Raw genomic sequence first — 24338 nt, forward strand, 5'->3', positions numbered from 1 at the left:
TTTATTTTATTTTGTACGCTCCGCTGTCTTTGCTTTTATTTTAATTATCAGGCATTTGATAACATGCTCAGACATACTGCCGCGATGGCGATCTGTGTGAAGGCTGTAAAGCCACGCCATAGCAGATAACACAAGTATTTCTTCTCGTCTTTATTAGTATTTTGTATCCTATAAAATCATATAAAGTAAGTTATACTAACAAGCGTAATCTTCTGTAGTGTTAGAAATTAAAATCAATGTTTTGATGGCATAATTTAGTTAGAAAATACCGTCAGTTTAAATGCTATTTTATTCTGGAAAAAAACTGAAGTTCTCAATACCAAGCTTTTATTCTGAAAATCCTTCATGACGACATCCGGGATTACCGTCCATTAGTATCATTAAAGTGGCTATTGACGCCGTTAACATGTATTACATATAAAGTTATGAAAGTGATAAGGAGGAGAAAGGGCATGTGGAAGTAAGCAATGAATGTAAAATGTTGAAATCCTCCGTTTAACGCAATATCGGACACAGAAGAACGAGGGGGAAGTCTCCTACGTCACCACAGCCCCTAGAGAGCAAACAGCCAGCAAGCGGGAAGAACGAATGCTTGTGGGGTCTCTTCTGCATGGCCACCACTGCGAGAGGAAGCTGCAGCCTTTCTCTCCTCACCTGAACAATATTCTGCTTGTAACACTACCGCGCCTTTTTTTATTAAAGTACCCATTTGAACCTTCTCAGAGACTCAATTAGTCTCTTTTTTTAAAGCTTCTCTCCTGGACGCGAGAATAACGAACACAGTTAACAGCAGTTAAGTGCCGTTTTTTGCAGCGTTATACGTAAAAGCTTTTGTGATTGTAGTCTGTAAGAATGATCAGATATCATCGATCTGTAAGCTACGCTATGCTAATGAGACACGCTGTTTTTTGCAACGTTATATGTAAAAGCTTTTATGTGATTACTTGTTAGCGCACATTAATTTAAATGGGTGTGTGTGTACACGACTGTTAAGATCTACGGGGGAGGGGGGAGACACACCACGAGTAAAACCGAGCAAAAGCACCGTTGGTTTGTTGTTGTTGTTGTTGTTATTGACAGGGCCTTACCTCCAGCAACAGGCTAATTAGTGGCTAGCACTCATTACAGTCAGTCTACTGAGCTCAGCCCCTCTCCAAAACATCATCTTTATCCAGTCAGAAACACAGCTTGCATGTTACGGTTCCAAACTAGCTCTGATTGGAAAAGGCTAAGCAAAGAGCTTAGCTAAATACAATTTTAGCCCCAATCTTTTGGGATTTCAGACTATAATTATCCAAATAGTATTTTCTCATCCTGAACACTAAGTTGAGATGATTTTGTTCTAACTATGTTTTCTTCTTTATCAGCACCTCACATGCTATCAGCAGATTACCTCTGATGATAGATTCTGCAGAGTCTGCATACTGACAAACCAAAGCACCGTACTGTTCGTAAACAGCTATCCTCGAGGACTCTTCAAGGTTCACGTCGAAGTACAGGTTAGAAGCACGTTTTAAAATGTTCTTTGGATACATCTTGACATTCTGATGTTGTAGCCTTGAATTTTTGTGCTTCTAATTGTTGTAAAGTGTATTTGTTTTATCTTTTGTTTGTTTTTTAAAGTAAAATACAATTATGTTACAGCTGTCCGGGCTAAATTTCAATAATATTCACATTTTTTAAATGAAGTATATATTCCACAACAAATTATAAAATAAAAAAAAATAGAAACAACTTTCAGTGTTTTACATGCATATACAAATCTAAATCAAATATTTTTTTAGCTTTTTTTAACATTGCACTCTGCAGGGAGAACACATTTAGGCACACAGGCTCCAAACCAGGATGGTCCATCATACAAGGCACAGAGTGCTCAAGTTCCTGCATCCGTCTTGACACCTAGTGTGATAAACATATTGAATGACATGTGAAAAATGTATTCTCTAAACAAAGAACTTAGTGAAGCTATCAAAAATGTTACCTGTGTTATCTCCATGCAGCACACATTCTCTGGTTCAGACGGCATTGCAGCGCAATTTGCACATGTACACCTGTAGAAAGAAGTCAATAACTGAGCTTTTAAAAACACATATGAAAATACACACATTGCTGACAACTGAGGTGTTTAAGCATCTGGAGTTATACTTTTTATGACCCTAAGTTATTGTACTTTCCAACGGTAACAGTTGTTACACGATGTTGGAAGAAAAGGACTGTATATTATTAATAAACGCAATGAGGCCATTGTATACATATATGCTGAAAATATGAATGTCTCCCTATGCAAAAATATATATGTACCGCTGTTTTTGTGTTACAAACTCTATGTTACAAACTGTACACATTGCACTCTTGCTAATTAGCCAAAATATGAACGGAAACGGAATAAGTAGCAAGCATCGTAACAAACAGAGTTCACGTAAAATAAATAGGGACAACAGCTTGTCAACTAACCATTCAGAAACGTCCTGCTGCAACCGAGATGTTTGCACCTCCACCAAAACCTCCTTCAGGGTCAGATTCTGGATCAAATTCGTAATATGCTTGAACACATGCATTGCTCTGAGATAACATGTTTATTCTCCACTCGTAATCACAGCAAGCATGGTAGCATGACACTCGTGCCGGGGCCGTGTCACGCCCCTCTCTCCTGCAGGGGGGCGTGGTCAGCTGCAGCTCACAGAATCAGCCCGTAGACAGCAAACAGCACATAGAGCGAAATGAGGCATGGCTAAAATGCATGATCTGTTTGGTATTTTGAAAACAGAATCGTATAAATATACCTGATATAGGTATGGCCCTACAATATATCATTTAAATATAGCATGATAGGTCCACTTTAATCTAAATTACATTTGTGATTGAAAATCTTTGTCGTGATACTTTTATGAGCACAAACATTTATGTCATCAACATTTGGTTGAAAACAAATGGGCCACCACAAACGTGAGCAAAAATGGAAAAATAAAATGTATTTGCCATGAAGGCTAAAAATGGTGTATTATTTCAGTTAACAAACGTTGCCCTCTTATTTAAATTGAAACATATTTTTAAATAAATTGTACAGTACATTTTGCTCTGTTAATCCACTGGAAATCCACCCCTCTGGTGGGATCAGGATAATCCAGTTTTTTGGGATCAAATTGATCCCATTCCTGTGTTGTCGGTTTGAACTACCCATATTGAAGATTTGATCCAGATTAAAGCTTGGATTGGATTTCCTGATCTGATCGGATATCAAAGTGATCCTAATCCTGTTTTTTGGTTTTGAATTTCCCAAAATCCAAATCTGATCTGATCAGAAAGGGATTAAAATAGGATGCAAGCAATGCTAGTTTCTTAACCTGAATTTATAATTTAAACAGAACAGATCTTAATGTTTGCATTCTTATACCATTTTGTACAATAATTATAATGAATAAGTTCAAACAAACTAAAACTTACAGGTGATTAATAACGATATCTAACAGGAGGAAGATATGGATAGTGAAACGCATATGGAAAAAGCATTATTACATTAAAATGTATTTCGCTGACGCTTTTATCCAAAGCGACTTACAATAAGTGCGTTCGAACAACAAAGTACAAACTTGAAGAAAACAGAATCATATAAGTACATCAGGTTTCATAGAGCTAAAACATTTCAAGTGCTACTCAACTGGCTTTAGATAAGCCAGTCCTTTATTAGCATACAAGTGCTTTGTTAATAGTTCTATCGCTCGAAGTGGAGTCGAAAGAGATGAGTTTTAAGTCTGTGCCGGAAGATGTGTAAGCTTTCTGCTGTCCTGATGTCAATGGGGAGCTCATTCCACCATTTTGGAGCCAGGATAGCAAACCCACGTGTTTTTGCTGATGGGAACTTGGGTACCCCCTTGCAGTGTGGGTGCTGCGTCGCTTTCTGGGTCAGCTGGGGACGTATCCTCCTGATGTTGTAAAGCGTGTATCTGCAGCAGCGGGTTGTAGCAGCGATGTTTGCAGTGAAGGACAGTTTGTTATCTAGGGTCACACCCAGATTCCTTGCAGTCTGAGTCGGGGAAACAACAGAGGGGCCAATGTTGATTGTTAGGTCAAGAGTGGGACAATCTTTTCCCGGAAGGAAAAGCAGCTCAGTCTTGTCAAGGTTGAGCTTGAGGTGGTGAGCAGACATCCACTGAGAGATGTCAGCTAGACAAGCAGAGATGCGTGCGGCGACCTGGGTCTCTGAGCGGGGAAAGGACAGAATTAATTGGGTGTTGTCAGCGTAGCAGTGGCATGAAAAACCATGCGGGCTAATGACTGATCCGAGCGAGTTTGTGTACAAGGAGAAGAGGAGGGGACCAAGAACAGAGCCCTGAGGGACCCCTGTAGTTAATTGACAAGAGTCGGACTCGGACCCTCTCCAAGTTACCCTGTAGGTGCGGTCTTTGAGGTATGAGGTGAGGAGGGAAAGCTCAGAGCCTGAAACTCCAAGTTCTTGGAGAGTGCGAAGGAGGATCTGATGATTCACCGTATCGAATGCAGCAGACAGGTCCAAAAGGATGATGACAGAGGAGAGGGATGCTGCTTTAGCAGTGTGCAGTTCTTCAGTGACAGCAAGGAGGGCAGTTTCTGTTGAGTGACCTGCCTTGAAACCAGACTGGTGCGGATCCAGAAGGTTGTTCTGATGGAGATAACAGGAGTTGTTTAAAGACAGCGCATTCAAGTGTTTTAGACAGGAACGGGAGGAGAGAGACAGGCCTGTAGTTTATAACATCAGATGGGTTGAGAGTGGGTTTCTTTAGGAGAGGGTTTACTCTGGCCTCCTTGAGACTGTTTGGAAAGTGACCAGAAGTTAGAGAAGTGTTGATGAAATGGGTGAGAAACGGTAGAATATTAGGAGCGATAGTTTGAAGGAGGTTTGAAGGGATAGGGTCCAGAGGACAGGTGGTAGGACGGGCAGAGGTAATGAGGGTAAGAACCTCACTTGGAGAGAGAGGGGAGAAGGAGGTCAGTGTGTGGGTGAAAGGAGGGTCTGGTGACCAAGCGGTGAGTAAAGGTGAGTCAGAAAAAGAAGAGGGAATATCATCAACCTTTTTTTCAAAGTGGTTAACAAAGTCGCTTGACAGAAGAGAGGAGGGGGAAGGGGCTTTGGGGGGGTCCAAGAGGGTGGAGAAGATGGAAAATAGTTTTTTGGGATTGGAATAGGAAGATTGGATCTTATCTTTGAAGAAAGTGCTTTTTGCCTGAGAGATCGAAGCAGAGAAAGAGGAGAGGAGAGCCTGATAGGTTAGGAGGTCGCCATGGTGTTTGGATTTCCACCATTTCCGCTCTGCTGCCCGAAGGATGGTTCTTTTAGCACGCAGTTTAGCCAGGGAGCAGGAGGGAACTGACGAGCCTGCCGAGATGTGAGAGGACAGAGAGAGTCCAGAGAGGATGAGAGAGTAGAGAGGAGAGTTTCTGCAGCAGAGTTTGGAGGCAGGAGTTTGGAGGCAGGAGTTTGTACGAGTCAGAGGAAGGGAGGGCTGAGAGCACCGATGAGGCAAAGGTAGAGGGGGAGAGGGAACGGAGGTTGCGGCGGACAGGTGCAGAATTAGAAGAGATTAGTTTGTTATGTTTGGAAAGGGGAAGAGAGAATGAAATGTGATCGGATGTGTGAAGCGGGTTTACAGAGAGGTTAGAAGTAGTGCAGTTTCTTGAGAATATGAGATCAAAGACATTGCCAGCGTTATGAGTTGGTGGGGATGGAGACAGTGAGAAAGCAAAGGCGGTTAAAAGAGATGTTAGTTCAGCTACCTTCCCTGTCTGGAGGTTGAAGTCTCCGAGAAGTACAGCGGGAGGGCCAGTTTCAGGGATGTGTGAGAGGAGATTATCTAATTTCTCCAAGAAGTCCCCCAAGGCGCCTGGTGGAAAGTAGAGAACAACAATGATTAATTGTATAGGATGGGTTAGTGTGACGGCATGGAATTCAAAGGTGGAAGAAGTGAAGTTAGGTAGCTTGAAGAGGGAAAAGCTCCATTTGGGAGAGAGCAGGAGACCAGTGCCACCTCCTCTGCCAGAGGGTCTGGGTGTGTGGGAGAAGGAATATGCTGTGGAGAGAGCTGCTGGGGTGGATGTGTTGGATGGAGTAATCCAAGTCTCAGTGAGAGCAAGGAAATCCAGAGACTGCAGGGAAGCGTAGCCAGAGATGAAGTCAGCCTTAGGAACAGCTGACTGGCAGTTCCACAGGCCCCCTGAAACTAGATGTTGGATCTCAGTGGAGCATGTGGAATAAACGAGAGCAGGCCGGTTATATCGATTAGGAGATAAACGGGGCCAGTGATAATTGCGGGAAGACACATAAACAGGAATGGAGAAAATACACATGATTATGTCATGAGGGGCTAAAAAAACAAATAAAATACTAGAGATACTTATCTCAATCAAAGTATTTGCCTCCTCTTTGCCTCCCTCGTGACTCCAACAGAACTCTAATGTCTTTGTCAGTCCTACTCCCGCAGGACTCCAATGTCTTTGTCAGTCTTATTACTCCAACAGGACTCTAATGTCTTCGTCTGTCTGACGCTGAAGCTGACGCTCCAGGAAAGTGCTGCCTAAAATTGACACCTGATTGCTGAGTTCTCACAGCGGTGGGGCCACGCCCCTTTAATTAGTTAACTCTCTGCAGCTGGTGGCCCTCAAAAGGAAATCTAGACTGGCTCCCTCCTGAATTGTTATTGTATTTTCAGTGGCACAATGGTTTTCCAATTACATTAAACCCTAAGTTATAAAGTTATGAGTTTAACCCTTAATGCAGTTACACCTACTCAATAAAGCTCTTAGTATTCTACAAATGTTTAAATCAAAGTTTAACCCTAGCAGTCAGTTGGTTCAGTTTTAAGGTTTCAGCCAAATTACTTGTCCCAAGTTTCTGCCTGACAGATACTGTAGCGGTTTTGAGATTTAAAATCACAATTTCAGTCAGATCAACTACAGAGCATTTATACAGAGTACACACACTGAAACAGAGAAGTCTAAAAACAGAATGTTACTCACACAATTCTAGAAGTCACCAGTTGTTATTCTGTCAAAATCGAGTTGCAAACAGGAGAGGAGAAGGAGAGGAGAAGAGAACATGGGGTGAGCAGGTGGAGGTTGCTGAGATGGAGGAGGAGGAGGCGGCAACATAAATGTTAATTTAAAAAAAGACTGCTACTCAGCAGCGGAAATAAAAAAAAAACTATCAACCATTGCAAAAAACAGTAAAGTAGTTGTTACGGCCTAGAGATATTGGACCCCAAAGCAAAAGACTTAGAGAGAGATGGTCAACAACATTTTTTTTAATTTTAAGCAGAGGCACAGAAAAACGGCAGTGGAGGCAGGAAGCTGGCTGGCACGGAGACGTCAGGAACAGGAGGCAAAAATCCAGGCAAAGAGATCACAGGGACGAGGAGAGCAGCACTGGAGGGTCGAAAACAAAGGAATTATCTGGCAGGGAAGTGGCATGAGGACCGGACTTTTATATCAACAGGTTAAGAGGTGAGTGCAAGTGTGCCTCGTCTGCTACTGGGAGGATCCAGCCAACTCCCTGTCACACACCAACCCCGCAGAGGAAAACAGAGAAGGCAGGGGGGAGACAGGAAAAAACACAAAAAGAGCACACAACAAAACCAAAACTAAACAGAATCATAACAGTAGTGAGTGAGGGACAGGAAGGAAGAGAGCAAGGGCAGACGGATGAGAGTGGGGATGAGTGTGTGTCTGACAGCAGCGATGTGCCAGGTTTTAATTTAAGTAATAGTCAACAAGAAAAAGATGGAACAGCTGAAATTATTTAAAAAAAATCAGTTCAGGGTGTACTGGTCAGGTCCTGTATTTTCAACATAAATTAGATGGATGCTCCCTCTAGCTCAGAGGTTCCCAACCTTTTTTGAACCGAGAGCTACTTTTAAAGTTGCCAGTGTGCCGAGATCTACCAGTCCAAATAGAGAGGCGTAGCCATTACTGACAGCCTACTACCAGGTAAATACACACTTCTACTTGTATAAAACTGACCTTTGTACGATGAATACTTCATAAAATACTGCAGATCCTTTATCTTACCTCTTTCTAATCTACACACATACAAGTATTTAACTGAAGTTACACAACAGTGTTGTTGATAAAGAGTTGGAGTTTATTCATACGTCACATACAGTGGGTGATGTTTTCAAGAAACATTGAACAGTGCTGCCACATATGACATAGGGAAAAAAGAAAAGACTCTGAACCCTTTCTTTGCCATTATATAAAAATAGTGTTGCTACAAAAGTATAAATTAGGCTGACTAATAAGACAACTCAGATCTGAAGCTACACAGGAATCTGCTGCCAAAGTGCAATAAATAAGACAAAATTAATAGAATCAAACCCTTTTTTTGTTGCATTTTAGTAGAAAATAAATGCCTTTACAATAGGATGCAAGCAACACTAGTTTCTTAACCTGAATTGATAATAGACTATAATCAATTTAAGTTTGCATTCTTATACCATTTTGTACAATAATTATAATGAATAAGTTCAAACAAACTAAAACGTACAGCTGATTAATAACGGTATCTAACTTGAGTTTTTATTATATCAAAAACCTGTTGAAATGCTACTGTTATTTTTACCGTCCCCAAAAAGCGCGTCGGCAGCCTACAGGAATGCTTCTTTCACAACTTCGCCATCTTTGAAAGACTTGTGTTTCGCAGCGGAATATCAAAACAAGGCCCGGGGTGCAAAACGCATAAATGAAAGCGACCCTCTACCACACAAAACAACACCTGTAAATAACCCTATTTGTGTTCTTTGAAATTGAAAAGGATATTGCATTGTGTTTGTTACTTTCGTTGCAGTTTTATGTCTTAAGTGTAATTTGGCATGCTTTTATTTTGAAGGCGAGTTAACGCTGTCGACAGGAGGTTGTTGTTGCTATGGAAACAAGAAAAGTTGCACAGCGGGCGGAACTTGTCATACAGTCCGCGATAATAACACCTACCATGCGCCATATAGATAGAAGAGTTACGACAACGGAAGTCCAAAAACAGTTATCGTCACGTGGTTCATGTAGACGAGGATCGTTCCCCGGAAGTTCATGGCGGGCAATGTGAATGCATTGATAACAGGAGATAGAACTACGATTTTTGGTAATTATTAGTGAAAAAAGGTTTTGATTTGCAATATTTATATAATAAATCGATATGTGTATGTATTTACATCAATATGTTTTAAAAAATAAAATAGAATTTGCTAATATTAAGTGATAATATTAGGATTAGTGTGAACAACTAGTTTACATGTTAGGCTAACAGTGCCTTGGTTAAAGAGCCTGTTGCTGTTTATTTATAGCTTTGAATTCTTTAAAACCAATATTATCTTCTTAAACTTGTATGGTAGTCAGGAGCATCACTTTCTAATGTTTATTGATATATTTAGAGGGAGGGGATCTAAAGGAATGCTTCAAAATTCAGATTAGAATCATTTATACCATTTTCTTAAATTCATGGTAGTTTCAGTAATCCCATGGTAATTGAGGACACAAGTTATCTAAATGACTAATGTCATCAATATGGCTTTCAGAAAGGACAGGAGACCGACAGGTAACTATCAAAGGACTAGCAGCAGCAGCATGATGATGATGATGATGTTAAATGTGTTGTTTTAGGAACATCCATTGCAAATACATGGAATTCAATAAAAATTGAATAGCATATCATGCAGTTTGTCTGTGCCTTTTCCTCCGTGTTGTCCTGGTTTGCTGTGAGTACAAATGTACGGCTTCCCCACTGACACAGAGCGGAGGAAAAAATGGCTGGCTCAAGTCAGCAGGAGCAATTTCACGACCAACAGCAAAAAATATGTGGGGTAATTATATACAAACACTGCATTTGCACTTTTTCACAAAACGAAAACCACACCATTGGGAAAGCTTAATGTTTTGTTTAATACAAAAAAACAGGGAAAGGCTTGAAAAACACTGAGAGTTGAGACTCAGGGTGCAGGGTGAGGGGTGAGGGTCTCAGTGCAGGTATTCAGGCTCCATTGAATCCCCCTCTGGTTCTTGTGCTGAAAGAGGGAGTAACAGACAGGAGAAAGGGTTATGCACACCTATATAGCACACCTATTGGATGGGAAATTGCCTTGGGGAGATAAGGTGTGGTCTTTGTTCCCAACTGAAGTTATCGAACTTTATTATTTGTGAGTTTAACAAAGTATGACAAATGGCATCAGTAACAGATGTGATATGAATTTCTATAAAGTTCTCTCACATTCTTGGTCATATTTTATATACAGTATGTAATGAGTATAACATGTCCAGTAAGTATAAAGTGTTTCCTAATACTGTTTATTCAAGCACTATGGAATATGTATGTGGGCAGACAAAACTGAGTTGTTCCATGTGTGAAGTAACCTCAAGTCACTCTGCAGGCACATTTTGATGCAGACCAGTTTGTCAAGACAAAAAAGGGCAAGACTAGGCTGAGAGCATAGGCTATACCCACCATCTTCGTGCATCGTCCTGTGGTCAAAAAGAGAAGGGTCCCTGCACCACGATTCACCCCGGGACCTGTATCTAAGCCCATAGCTCACAGCTATAGTGTGAAAGGTGACACAGGTATAATAAGTATGAACTCTTAGTAACAAAAGTAATATTTCTTATTTTTAAGTGGTATATTTTTAATGTTCGAAAATGTACAGTGCCATGTCTTCTACTTACATTAGTCTCAAAGATTGAGGGAAGAAGGGATGAGGAGACTGAGAGAAAGGAAATTGAGGGTGAAGAAAGAGAGGACATGGCTAGTGAGGAGAGACAGGGAGGGCGGACACCACCCACTCAGCCAGCAGCCAGTCAGCATACGAGGGAACCAGCAGCCAGTCAGCATACGAGGGAACCAGCAGCCAGTCAGCATACAAGGGAACCAGCAGCCAGTCAGCATACGAGGAAACCAGCAGCCAGTCAGCATACGAGGGAACCAGCAGCCAGTCAAACAGATCTATTAAAACAATTAAAGAGAAAATTAAAGAGCCAAGAAGGAATCATCAAAAAAGCAAAGGCTGCACTAAGAAAAATCAGGAAGGAAAATGCAGCTCTCAAGAAAACAATGACAATTAGGGACAAGAAATATAAGAAAACATCAAAAGACCAACTTAAGGCATTAGGCAGACTCACCACAAAGGGGATGAAATGGAGCAATGAGACAATTAACAAGGCTTTAAAAATTTGCTTTGCGTGCTGACCAACGGGTTACAAAACTCTGCAGGAATTGCAGATTCCCCTTCCAGGAATAAGGACACTGCAAAGAAGGATGCAATGTGTTAAGTTTGAGCCTGGTGTGTTGACAGAGGTCTTTGATTTCCTAAAATTGAAGGCAGATAGATTGACAGACCTTGAAAGGGAGTGTGTGTTGACCTTGGATGAAATGGCAATCACACCAAGTGTGGAGTTAGACATGATTACAGGCAAACTGTAAGGTGATGTGACTTTACCAGGTCACACAGGGGTGGCAACACATGCTTGTGTGTTTATGTTGGCTGGAAACACAACGCGGTGGAAGCAAGTAGTGGCATATCATTACACTGGCAATTCTACCAATGGAGCAGAGTACAGGCCAATCATTATTGATATAATACAGAGGGCAGCATCCATAGGGCTACATGTGCTTGATGTCACCACCGACATGGGTAGCCCTAACCGAGCCATGTGGAAATCCTTTGGGGTGGACCAAAATAAAACATCGGTGCCACATCCAGCAAAACCAGACAGGCAGCTTTATTTCATGCCCGATGTCCCACATCTGGTAAAAAATTAAAAAAGTGCCCTTGTCCGTGGGCAGGTCTTCATAATTCCTGAGGATGTCGTTAACAGAGAGAACCTCCCCTCTAACGAGGTTGCTGTGGTCCCCATTAAGGACTTATTGACCTTTCAGGAAGGGATGGACTTAAAAATAGCTCCCCATCTTTCAGTTGCAGCCATCGAGCCAAGTCACTTTGATAAGATGAAGGTTGGTCTTGCTCTAAATGTGTTCAGTAAGGCTACAAGTGCTGGGCTGAAATACATGGTGCAGCAAGAAAACCGCCCTCTGTCCTACCTGACGACAGCGTGGTTCCTGGAGCAGGTTGATCGTTGGTTTTATCTGATGTCATCTCGCCATCCAATTACAGCCCTGAGCAGGCTCAAGATGGAGGAGTACCAAAACGCCATCACCGTCCTCCAGAAAATCGTCCATCTGTTTCGTGGGATAAAGATAGGTCAAAAGGGAGGTTGGAAGCCTGTTCAAATAGGGGTGATAATGGCAACAACATACATTTTGGCCATACAAGAGGAGATGCTTACACAAGGACACAGGTTTGTGTTAACGTCAAGGTTCACACAAGACTGCCTTGAAAATACATTCAGCTGTGCGAGGTCTAAAAATCCTGTCCCAACTCCAGTGGAATTCCATCATGCACTGATAATCATATCTGTGGGGCAGTTCCTCACCACCATCAGCTCTGGGAGCTACCAGGAAGACCACAGTAGCTTTTTGGCAGACTTCCTGGACACAGGGGAGCCAAAAATCACTCCATCAATCAGAGTGGAACAGCTGATGGTGGTGAACAGAGCAGGTGCACCTGACCTTACAAAAACTGAGAAATGTATTCTCTTCCATCTTGCAGGCTACCTCGTCCACAAAATCATCAAGTTTGCCAGCATCTGTGAAAAATGCAAAATTGCAACAGAGCACCATGATGAGAGTCTTTCTGGTGACAACAGCTTGTTAGTGGACTTGAAAGACTTCAAGGCAGGTGCTCTTTGTCGTCCCTCCCAAGAAGCCTTTGACTTCATTCACCAAATTGAGGAACTATTTTGGAACAAGACTGGTTCCTCCCTCATGCAGCTCCCCAATGCAGTGGGTGTGTTGGAGAAAGAAGCTCAGGCCCTCTTCAGCAGGCTTCCGTCATGCTGTGGAGTACAACAAAAACTCGTAAAAAGATTAATACGGCTGAGGCTGAGAATTGAGGCCAAACAAATCAGAAATGACAGAAAAAAAATAAAATTAAAAGATGGCCATTTTGGAAGCAAGAGCCAATCCAAAAAGGTGAAAAGGAACAACAGAAGCCAAGCTACCACATCCAGCAACCCCCAAACAGATCCACAGCTGCAATCATTTCCATTAGTCGTTGCAATGGACATTTTTGGACTAAACATTGCTCTTCCACCTGCCAGCACCCAGCTAACATCAATGCCCCTCCACCCGTAACATCACTGCCCCTCCACCTGCCAACATCACTGCCCTCCACCTGCCAGCACCCAGCCAGAGGAGCGCAAACAACAAAAACAAGCAAGGTGTCCCGTTATGTACCAGGAAGTTTGGGTTGGCAAAATGGAGTAAGAGAGGGACTTGAAAAACCTTGGTCGCTCTCTCCTCATGTTGTTACAGTTGTCTTGGTTACAGCTCTCAAGTTTTTTTTGTGCCATTTCCACATCTTTAGAAAATATGAAATAAATGAAGTGAAATCAACCTCTTCTCTGGAGAACAAACTTTGATTTCTCTGTCTTGTGAGTTTGCAGTCTTGCAGTTTTGCTCCTCCACCTGTAACATCACTGCCCCTCCACCTGCCATAAAGTAGGTTACTAACAAGATTACTTATATAATACAGTGATAGAATACATGTTTAGTATGCTTACTTATATAAAACAGTAGTATTAAACTTACCTTGTGTTTTCACTCTCACTTAAGTCCCTCTCCCTTTGCCATCAATCCAAAATCAGCTGAGCTGCAACATTATACAGACAGGTAATAATCAACATAATCACAAGGACACAATATGGCTCTGCTAAAAACACTCACTCTTACACGCACCAAAGTTATATTTATCTAATATTTAACTCCCTCCACCCCCGCATACGATCCCGTTTAGATGCCCCTCTTCTCTAATTCAACAACGTTGGACGAAGTGACACTAAGAGAACGGAATGTACAATTAAAAGGCTGTTCAACGTGTGTTGCGAACTTGATCCGGTATCCTAGCTTAATCTGTTATCTGTAAACGTTCCCTAAATCTACTAATTTAGGGATAATCCACTGACATCCTTTAATACACATGTTAATTTGAATCAGATGTACTGATAATATCCGCAATATAAATCTTTAAACTTCTTCTTACCTTTAAAAGTCCGTCACGAACGGTCTATTATGCTGCAACTCTACAGCTCTGCTAGCCTTGGCGCTAACTTCCGGGGAACGATTTAGAGGCTCCACGATCCGCCATTGCTGTAAAAAAGTGGTCCATTGGAGTGAACGGAGATGACGTAACTCAGTCTATATGGCGCTGCACCGACCCATTTAGAGGGAAGATATGATTGGTCAATTGTACTTTCATTTGACATTACTCTCTCATTTTAGTTACTATAGCGGGCCCTCTGTGAATTCATAGCTGGACGTCCAACAGCTCCTGTCTTCACAGACTCGCAGAGAGGGGCTTCTTTCATTTAACCCTTCACATTCCAACAGAAACTGAATAGGCAGATTTGAAGGATTTATTTCTTTGGAAATGTTATTTTAAATACAATTAAATCAAGTTATTTTGGTAAAACTAATGAAAAATATTACTAAAATGTTTTTAAATATTATTTTGGAGAATATCTTAGGCCCTCATAGAGTTTTTTTAAGTTTAATGTTTCACATTGCTTATGAAAAATATACTATCACTATACGATCACTGATATTTTGTTGTTGACTGGACAATTCTTTTTTTAAAAGAGATAGCATGTGAGGATCTCTTAAGCCAGGGATCGGCAACCCCTGGCACGCGTGCCAGCATTGGCATGCGGCACCGTAACCAGTGGCACACTATAGGAATAAGTGGAATAAGGGTGCAAAATATTTAAATTGTATTTTCGGATCCTGAACGAGACCGCCGCCAGAGCGCGTCTCCCCGTTACCTGCAGAAGGAAGCCATGCACGCAACGCAGCCCCACTCTCTTTATCTCCAGGTGACTTTCTGCCGCTTTCCTCCGTGGTGCAGTGCTGATCGTTTCACCACGGAGGAAAGCACTTCACTAATTGCAGTACCCATAAGGAGCTGTACAAATGCCGCAGTTTTTGCGTGGCTGTGTATTTAGTTGAAGGCCCAGTGGCGATCTGCTCATCTCTCATTGAAATAATATGCTACAAAGGGGCGGACTGGCCGTCTGTGTGTTGAACTTTCCTGCCGGCTCCCAGACCATAGTCGAGGAGGGCAGAAGCAACAAGCTTCAGGTTCAATAACCCACTTTAGCTTAAATGACTGGAGAGAGGCGAGCTCTTCTTGGGAGGCCGTTGCATTTATTTAGCTGTTCTTCTGTTTCACAAAATACATCACAGACCTCTGTTTTTCTGCTTCCTCGTTTCACTTCCAGAAACATACACACGTTCCCTCACTGTCGCTCTACCATCCATCCCTCTCTCTCTCTTAAAGGGACAGCGATCTCATCTCACTCTGCATGACCCTAATATCATAACATGTGTGCTCAGGAGAATCACAGAACGGACGATCGTCCTTATTATTATGCCGTTCAAACCAATTATTTAAATGTGTTTGTTAAATTCGGCTTCATGTAAGCTGCGCTGACAGGTCCACACACTGCTTCCCCGCAGCGAGGCTCCCCCGCCCTCCTGCTGATAGTTGACGAGCGTCAAGCTCCTCAACCGCCCCCCCCCCCCCCGTTGATAATTCTCGATCGTTGGCACGCTGATAACATTTTTTTTTTAAATGGCACTTCATATCAAAAAGGCGAAGACGACAGCCTCCGCGTGGCCTCCTCTGCAAGTAACAAGAAATGGTACAAGACCAACTTGTGAAACTAATGTTGCCAACCAAACGTCGAGCTGGCAGGCTTAGGACCGGCGGACGGGCAGTCATCCCGACCGTCGAAAACCGAGGCCTGTCAGTGCTTCAACTCAATGTCGAGGGCCTAACAACCGCCAAACTCAAAGTCCTGCGTCACCTGGCTGATTCCAACGGGGCAGCGGTTCTGCTCCTGCAGGAGAAACACTGCACATCAGACAACATCCTCAAGATCCCTGGGTTCCATCTCGCTGGGTCCATCTACAGCAAGCAACACGGTGTGGCAACGTTCGTCCGGACTGAAATAAGCTGGTCAGCCAGTAGCCGATCCCCACCAGGCTCTAACATCGAGTGGCTGGTTACAAAAATCCAGGAAACATCAGTCGTCAACGTATATAAGCCCCCACCATCAGAACTTTCCACGACGTCACTCCCATCAATAACTGCACCCGCCATCTATGCAGGTGACTTCAACTGTCAGCACACAGACTGGGGTTACAACTACACAACACCTAATGGAGTGGCGCTGAGTGAATGGGCCTCCAATACTGATGCGCTGCTGCTGTATGACCCCAAGGAGCCTCCAACCTTCTTCTCTGCACGCTGGAACACCTCCACCAACCCGGACCTGGCCTTCGCCATATGCCACAGTAACGACCCGAAACCGGAGAGACGCGTCCTGGACAGGTTTCCCCACTGACATCACCGACCATCCATCATTAAATTCCCATCACTGGTGGAACCGGTACCAGGGAAACCCGTCAAGCGATGGAACTTCCTAAAGGCCAACTGGGAGTCGTATGCTGAGGAGACTGAAAGAAGGTCAGCTGGCCTGCCAGACCCAGACACAGCCGACCTGGATGCGGCCTATGCAGCCTACTGCCAGGTCCTCCTGGGTGCAAAGAAGACCATCCCACGTGGCTATAACAGGAATTACATCCCAAGTTATGGCGAGGAATGCAGCCACCTTCTGTGTGACCACCAGAGGGCTAGCTCCAGAGAAGAGGTGGATGTGACTGTAGCAGCACTGCTCAAGAAGCTGGATATCACCCGCAGGGCCAGATGGACAGAGGTCGTTGAATCAATCGGCTTCACCCATTCTAGTCGCAAGGCGTGGCAGACCATCAACCAGCTCACAGACAGAAATACAACACCCCACAGCTGCCCTGTCACAGCAAACGCCATCGCATCCCAGCTCCTGAAGAACGGCCGCTTCCCGGATGCTGACAAAGCCTTTGCCCGACTGACATCGCGTGAGGTGTCTTGCATCTCGGGAGCGGGCCTAGTGTTGATTCCAACCTCTCGGGAGAATTCACAGCAGAGGAACTCAGTGAGGCCATGAGCAAGCTCAAGCCAGGCAAATCCCCTGGCCATGACAACATCCACCGGGAGTTCGTCATCCACCAGAGCACAACAACATCTGGCTGGCTCTGTGCTTTCGATACATCATGCTACCAGAGATTAAAGCTCCCAAAGACTTGGCGCTGTGCCTCTGTCATAGCTCTGCAGAAGACCCCAAGTCATACAGACCAATCTTGTTGCTCTGTGTCCCATTTAAGATCTTGGAGAGGATGATCCATAGCCGCATCGAGCCAGTGGTGGACTCACAGCTCCCACGGGAACAAGCTGGTTTCCGTCGTGGAAGATCAACAGCAGACCAGGTAACACTACTCTGTCAGGACATCGAGGACAGCTTCCAGGACATTGAGAAAGCTGGGGTAGTGTACCTGGATCTGACTGCTGCATATGACACCGTGTGGCACCGGGGACTCCACCTGAAGCTGCTGAGAACAATACCGGACTGCCACATGGTGAAGTTCATCATGGAGACACTTTCCAACCGTAGCTTCATCCTCCAGACCAGCAGTGGCCAGTGCAATAGGCTCAGAAGACTGAAGAACGGGGTGCCGCAGGGGTCTGTTCTCTCGCCGATGCTGTTCAATGTTTACATCCACGACCTACCTGATACAGCATCCAGAAAGTATGGCTACGCAGACGATCTTGCCATCATGCTGAGCCGACCAACGTGGAAGGCGATGGAAGAGGGTCTTAACGAAGACATGTTGCCGAGGGGACAATACACCAGAGTTACATAAGCAGAGGTAAAGTACTATTTGGGGGGGAACTCCCCCAGGAAGATTTTTTTTAAATATTGAAGTTAAAAGCATCAATCTGGTGCACTTCGAGAGCAACATTAAGAGATCTATGGATACATCTCTCAACACCCATATGTAAAAAAAAAATTAAAGAATCAGAATCAGAAACAGGTTTATTATTTAAAAACTCTTGATTTTCAAGTCAACTTATTAGAAGTTGTTACTAATTAGATTAAACAGAAAAAAGGGATGGAAGGAGGAAATAATAATCCCTCATCACTTGCTTCCTTCCTCACTTGCTGCTTCCGTCATCACTTGCTTCCTTCATCACTTTCTGCTTCCCAAATGACTAAGTCTCACCTGGCCCATTGTACTTCTCAGCCAAGTGTGTAGTCTTCGCAGGGCACTGAAGGACCTTTCACAACTGCAGCAGGTGACTGGGATTGTCAAAGCAGCTTGGAAGATGGCCTTAAGAGAGGGAAACATATCCTCATCCAAAAGGGAAAATACACTTTGGATACTTGGCATGTCTTTCTCTATCCTGGCAAGGTATTGTCTTGCAACAACAACCTCTTCAGTTTGTAAGTGGATGCTGTAATGTTGTGCAAGATTTTTGAGTGCCTCTTCATTCAGGAAATTCTCAGAAGCAGGGTGACATGCCTGTATGCCGATTAAAAAATGTTCCCCAACTCCAGAAAACCTGTTTTGAAGCTCCTCCAGCATTCTGTCGAGAACTGGAAAGAAGATTCTCCCTCTCATGTCATCTCCTGTAGTCAGGTCTGACCTTGCTCCACATGATGCCTCAACTACAAAGTCTTCCATGTTTCTACGCTTCTTCCTCTGTGTCACAGTTTCGGGAATATCAAGATCATTGCACAGGGCCTTGGTCTTGTCATAGACCTCATGTGCTTTCTCGTCACTTCGGTAACTTTTCAGTGTGTTCTCAACTGCTGTTTTGTAATTTACTGCCTGCACCAAGTCAATTGTTTCTTTCTGCAGGTATTTGTGCAGGCCCTGAGTGGTTGAGAGCAGTGTCTGGAACAGGACAAGCATGTAGATGGTACTGAACTTGCAAAGCTTGATTTCCCGTCCCTTTGCCAGAGGGGCTGAAAGGCTCCCTAAAGTCTGGATCAAAGCAGGGAGGTTTTTTAGGGTTGCATTCACAGATTCAATTTGACATGCCCAGCGAGTGTGTGACAGCTGAACAAGTTGTTTGTCCCCTACCTCTAGCTGTTTCTGAAATGTTTCCAATCTCTGATGGTGGACAAGAGATGTGGAGAAGAAAGAGTAGAGACACTCCAGGAGATCAAAGAAGTCACGTGCCTCTGGGATGGCTTTGCAAGTGGCGCAAAGGACAAGATTGAGTTCATGGGCATAGCAGTGAACATAAAGTGCTTCTGGATGCTTCTCTCTAAACCGAGCTTGTACAACTCTCACTTTTCCACTCAGCAGCACCATCATAACTCTGGGCAACACATTTAAGAAGTCCTATTCCATGTTTGTCAAGTAGCTGCTCTATTGTGTCAGTGATGGTTTTAGAATCAACAGCTGCAAAGTGAGAAAGTCCAAGGAACCTTTCTTTTTCACTGAGCCTTGTGGACTTACATATCGCACACACAATGCAAGCTGCTCTGTGTGATTATCCCTTGCTTCATCCACCATTACAGAGTACATTTTTGCCTCTTTGATCTCAGATATTATCATTGCCATTATAACGTTGGCGGTGCTTTCAATCATCTCATTCTGTGATGAGGGTGAGAGGTAGGTCTCACATGAAGGTGGCTTATATGTTTGCAGAAAAGGATCAAAGTTTTCAAGAAGCTTCATGCATTCCATAAAATTACCCTTGTTATCACTCTCTGCTGCTTCGTTGTGCCCTCTGAAAGCAATCCCTTGCCTCCCAAGAAAGGCTGTCACTGCTGCTATGCGTTTCAGATACTCCCTACGTTCCTGAATCTCACTGACATTTGCAGCATGTAGCTGCTGTGTGATGTCCCCGTGGACCTGGGTGGCTTTAAAGCTCTTCCAGAGAATAATTGAGGCCTTGTGTATGTTTGACTTTTCATGTTCTCGAAAAGAATCCAATGAACGCTTCCAGTTTGTGTATCCTGAGGTGGTGAGGGTGTCCCTTTGATCCCTTGATTGCTTTGGTTTGCCATATAATCTACAATTAAAGCAGAATGCTGCGTTGGCAGTTGTAGAATATTCGAGCCATTTAAAAGTATCAAACCAACTTGGTTGAAATGATCTCTTTTGCTGGCCAAACATGCCGGATGGAAAGCAGTGATGTCTCACCTGCCTTGGCCCTGTATCTGCAGTCCCTAAATCAGTTCCCCAGTTACCCATTGACTCTTGTCTGTTCTGATGTTCCTGTTCATTGTTGTTCTTATCTGTTGTATCTCCTTCTTGTGTGTCCCTTTCTCCTGTTCTCCTTTCTTCATCCTCTACTCTGTTTGGCTCATCTGTGATGACTGTGTAGGTAAAGACAAAAAAAGTATTTTAAGTCAATCAGTTTTCAGCTCTGTCAAATAAATGAATTTCAAGATACACAAATTTGTCTTCATTAAAATGAGTGTCACCACACTGTCACAAAATGTAATACTAACCAATTGAAATAGTTAAATTTACGTTGGAAACCTCTTGTAGATATCACTGTTAAGAGTAGTTATCTGCCAATAGGACATAATCATTCCTATACAAATGCAGTTTGAGTAATTCACTTAATATATTTACTTAAAACTTTAATATAGTCATTTTCACTTAATACTCTAATATAGTTATCTTTCTGCATTCAAAACTAAGGAAAGCTGTACAATTTGACATGATAATGAGGATAAAAGGCCTCCGACAATGCAGATAATTTTTTGATCATATCAGTTTTAAGATGGGGGTCAAGGCTTAATATGTGGGAGCATATGTCCCTTGCCCCCTTTCAGGAGCCCCACTGGATTAGCTTTGATCCGAGATATTTGTATAAAAAGCTTGTTAGCTGGCTGTCCATCTCATAATGTTCACATAGAAACTAGCTGTCAATAGGAAATATCAATCAGAAGAATTATATTTTCATGCATAATCTGTCACAAAAAGAGGTTGCACATTTAAATTCAGGTGTTGTTATGGCAACGTCAGTGGCCAAACAGCCACATTTACTGCTGCAAATACGTTCAAACATGCTGTCGACACATAAACCAGTGGCAACTATGCCACCATTTCAGCTGACTTTTCTCAGAAATACTGTCGCATAACATCCATATATTTCAGTGCGAGGTTGATGCTTAGCTAAGCTAACTATGAAACACTTTAACTGACAGGACTCAGGAATCAGGATCAACTGTGTACTACTGTAAGGTAGCTTCTAGCTTCATGTCGAACACTGACAGTAAGTCAACATTTCCCAGAGAGCTTTCTTTGAAATCACCAAGTAACGCTAAAAAACACAACATTTATATTGTATGACAAAGTGTTTATTCAATATATCTGGCTAGCTATAGCTGCTTGCTAACGGTTTAGCTTATCCGCGCGATTCAAAGTAACATCAACGTAGCTGTAATTTATGCTTTACTTACATGTTTGCATAACTTGTAAGTTTACTGACAGGTACATACCTTGTTCACCTGGCTCAGGTGGTGGCTCTGGGGTTGTTGTGTGAGCCACCACTTGAGAATTGCCATCTTTTTATTAAAAAAATAATGTCCATCTTCAGAATCTCCGTGTCCGGGGCTGACAGTTTAAAGTTCAAACATTGTCACAGAGGAGAGGTACGTACCTGTCAGCCAATAAAACACGTTTATTTCCATGCAACTCTCTGATTGGTCTGGTGGCGTCGTCGTCTTGCCTCTGTGTTGCATTCACTGAACATGTGAAATTAGAATTCTGCCCTCCGTCCTATAGGTAAGGTATGTAATATATCATTGAGGGAGAATTTGTAAAGAAAAAACGAAGAACCAAACCAAAATAAAATTATCTCACAGACAGTAGGTCCTGGCCAGTTCTGTCTCATTTATCACAATTTTTTTGACATAAAATCTTTATATCGTCCCAGTTTTGTATTGACCTAAAAACCTTTGAAATACATAACCACTTCACAGCACGGTGCGCTGAGTTCTTGGAGTCGAAAAAAGCCCAAGAAGAACAACTTGGTATGGTGTGGAGGGGATGTAGGAAGCAGGGGCAGGTGGGGAGAGATGGGGCTTCAAGTTTATTTTATTTTTGTTTTAAATGTGTCTTGAGACAAGGACCAGCTGCACACAATACAATACAGTACAACACAAAACCAAAACGACACACAGTGACACATGTACAACACCTCACATTCAACAAGCATCACCTAAAATGGCCAAATCCAATTAACCACTTAAACCCTCTGTTCTTAGAGAATCGGATTTGAGTTGCAACTGTACTTTGAAGAAAAAAAGAACATGTGCACACACAGTTGGAGGGAGCTAATGCCCTTTTGAAAAGGACTTTTTTGTGAGCTTCTGTCTCATGTTGCCACTCTGTAAGCTCAGAGTAGTTATTTTTGCAATGTGGTGCAGCCTTAGCTTGAAAAACAGGGACACAACTAATGTCAACATCGTATGGTGGTGACTGTCAATGCCATACTATGGAATCTGTAAGGTTTAGGATCCTTAAAATTACTTTTAGGACACTAAACCTGCTTGAATCAATTCACCACCGAACATGCAGACCATGCAATACATACCATTTTGACACCTGCATGGGAAAAAACTGAACACAAGAGAATTGGAACAGAGACAAATTCAGCTAGCTTAAAAGCTAGCCGAGTACAGTTAGCTCAACTTGCTTTTTCACTAAGCGGTCAAACTTAGGCTACGGTTACATAAATTAACTGACTAAATTGTTTGTATTACTTTATTTGTCTCTTGAGTTACCATGTCCATTGGGGGAGGTTACTTCCTGGTTCACCAAAGGGCGTGGCCGAGCGCTGAAGACTCATATATACTGCAAGGAGCCAATTGGGACAGATTAGGACAAACCACCTGCTTCCATGTTAAAGGGGAGATTTGGGTTTTGTTAGAAATTTAAAATCAATGTTTTGATGGTATAATGTAGTTTAAAGATACTGTCAAGTTAAATGCTCTTTTATACTGAAAAACCAGAAATTCTTGTGCACAAGCAGTTAAGCTTTTATTCTGAAAATCCTTCATCTACGGTTAGCATTTAGCATGTGGCTAATATTCGATTTCCTAAAGGGGTGAATTGAGTAGCGAAATGACGTGGTGTGGTGAAAACCTAAACCTACTGATTTAACACTACAACTATAGATGTCGAGATACTACCATGCTGAATATTAAATGAAAGTAAAGTTTATTTGAATACACTATTGTTTACAGACGAGAGTAGCATGTGACAACATCCGGAATGACCTGAAACCAAACCAGCCGTGAAGCATTTTCTGTATGTTTTAGAGTATTGATTACGGCGTTTAGAATGTGTTACATGAAAAGTGATGAAAGAGAATATGAGGAGAAAGGGCGTGTTGAAGGTGAAAAGTACCAATCCTCTGTTTAAATGCAACAACGGACATTAGAGGCGAGGCGAGCTGGCTGGCGGGGAGGAGCCAGCAGAGGATATATAACGGCACCGAACGGGGGATTCGCGCTTCTCTTCTTGCTCAGGAGAGCCAGATCACAGCTGTTTTTTGCCGGAACAATATTCTGTCTGTAACACTACCGCGCCTTTTTTAATAAAAGTATCCCATTTGAATCTTTTCAGAGACTCCATTTAGTCTCATTTTAAAGCTTCTCTCCTGGACGCGAGAATAAAGAACATATTTAACAATTGGGGACCCGGACGTGATCTCGTTTCACCGGGAGAGCAGTTGCAGTTTTCAAAGGAGCTTGAACAATGCTGGCAGCGGGCCCATACAGAAAGGTAAAGAAGTACCTGTTTATTCAAAATCTTCAATAGATTACATAGTGAACAATAGGAGTGTGTGTCTGTCTGGTAAGTTGGACTCCTGAGAAAGACTGCCTAAATTTAAGTTAAAACAAGCCTAAATTGATAAACATTGGTATCCTACCACACGTGGCGTTGCTTTGTCACAGGCAGGGTGAGTTCAATTTCTTTTGTTCTATTTAACCCTGCATGCTATTCGTTTGTCTGTTATTAGCCTACATGTCGACTAGAGGCCAATCACTTCTATAGGTGTCTTTTGTTGCGTTTTAAGTTAACGTGAATGGTTTTAGGCCATTAAGCAGTCGGGACTGCTTGAGGCAAAGACACAGCCAAAGTTTGAGACTAAGGTTATTAGAGTGAGTGTTTTGTGTTAACAACAGTGTGAGGCTGTTTTAAAAAAGTCATTTTTCAAGGAAAAGGCCTGAGGAGTTTGAAGCTTTCAGTGGTTACTTTATTTCTGTTTTCAAAAAGACATTGCGTTGTGGATTACGGCAGGAAGTGCGACATTCGTGCGTTAGATAGACGATATTCTTCTGATTGTGTTTGGATAGCGTCC

The 24338-nt window shown here is 42.7% G+C and overlaps 1 long non-coding RNA gene across 2 annotated transcripts in view; it reads left to right on the top strand.

Moving 5' to 3' along the window:
* Positions 1 to 295: 295 nt before the first annotated feature.
* Positions 296 to 24338, top strand: part of LOC307043294 — a 28734-nt gene continuing 4691 nt past the window's right edge. The window contains exons 1-3 of one of the 2 annotated variants that reach the window (XR_013809321.1): positions 296 to 792; positions 1368 to 1499; positions 7286 to 7473. This is a non-coding gene — a long non-coding RNA (uncharacterized lncRNA). Of the gene's footprint in view, positions 1500 to 7285; positions 7474 to 24338 lie in introns of both variants that reach the window. The other variant, XR_013809320.1, reaches the window with a different exon arrangement.

Source organism: Notothenia rossii (assembly GCF_949606895.1).
Source record: "Notothenia rossii genome assembly, chromosome: 6".
Taxonomy (NCBI): Eukaryota; Metazoa; Chordata; class Actinopteri; order Perciformes; family Nototheniidae; genus Notothenia; species Notothenia rossii.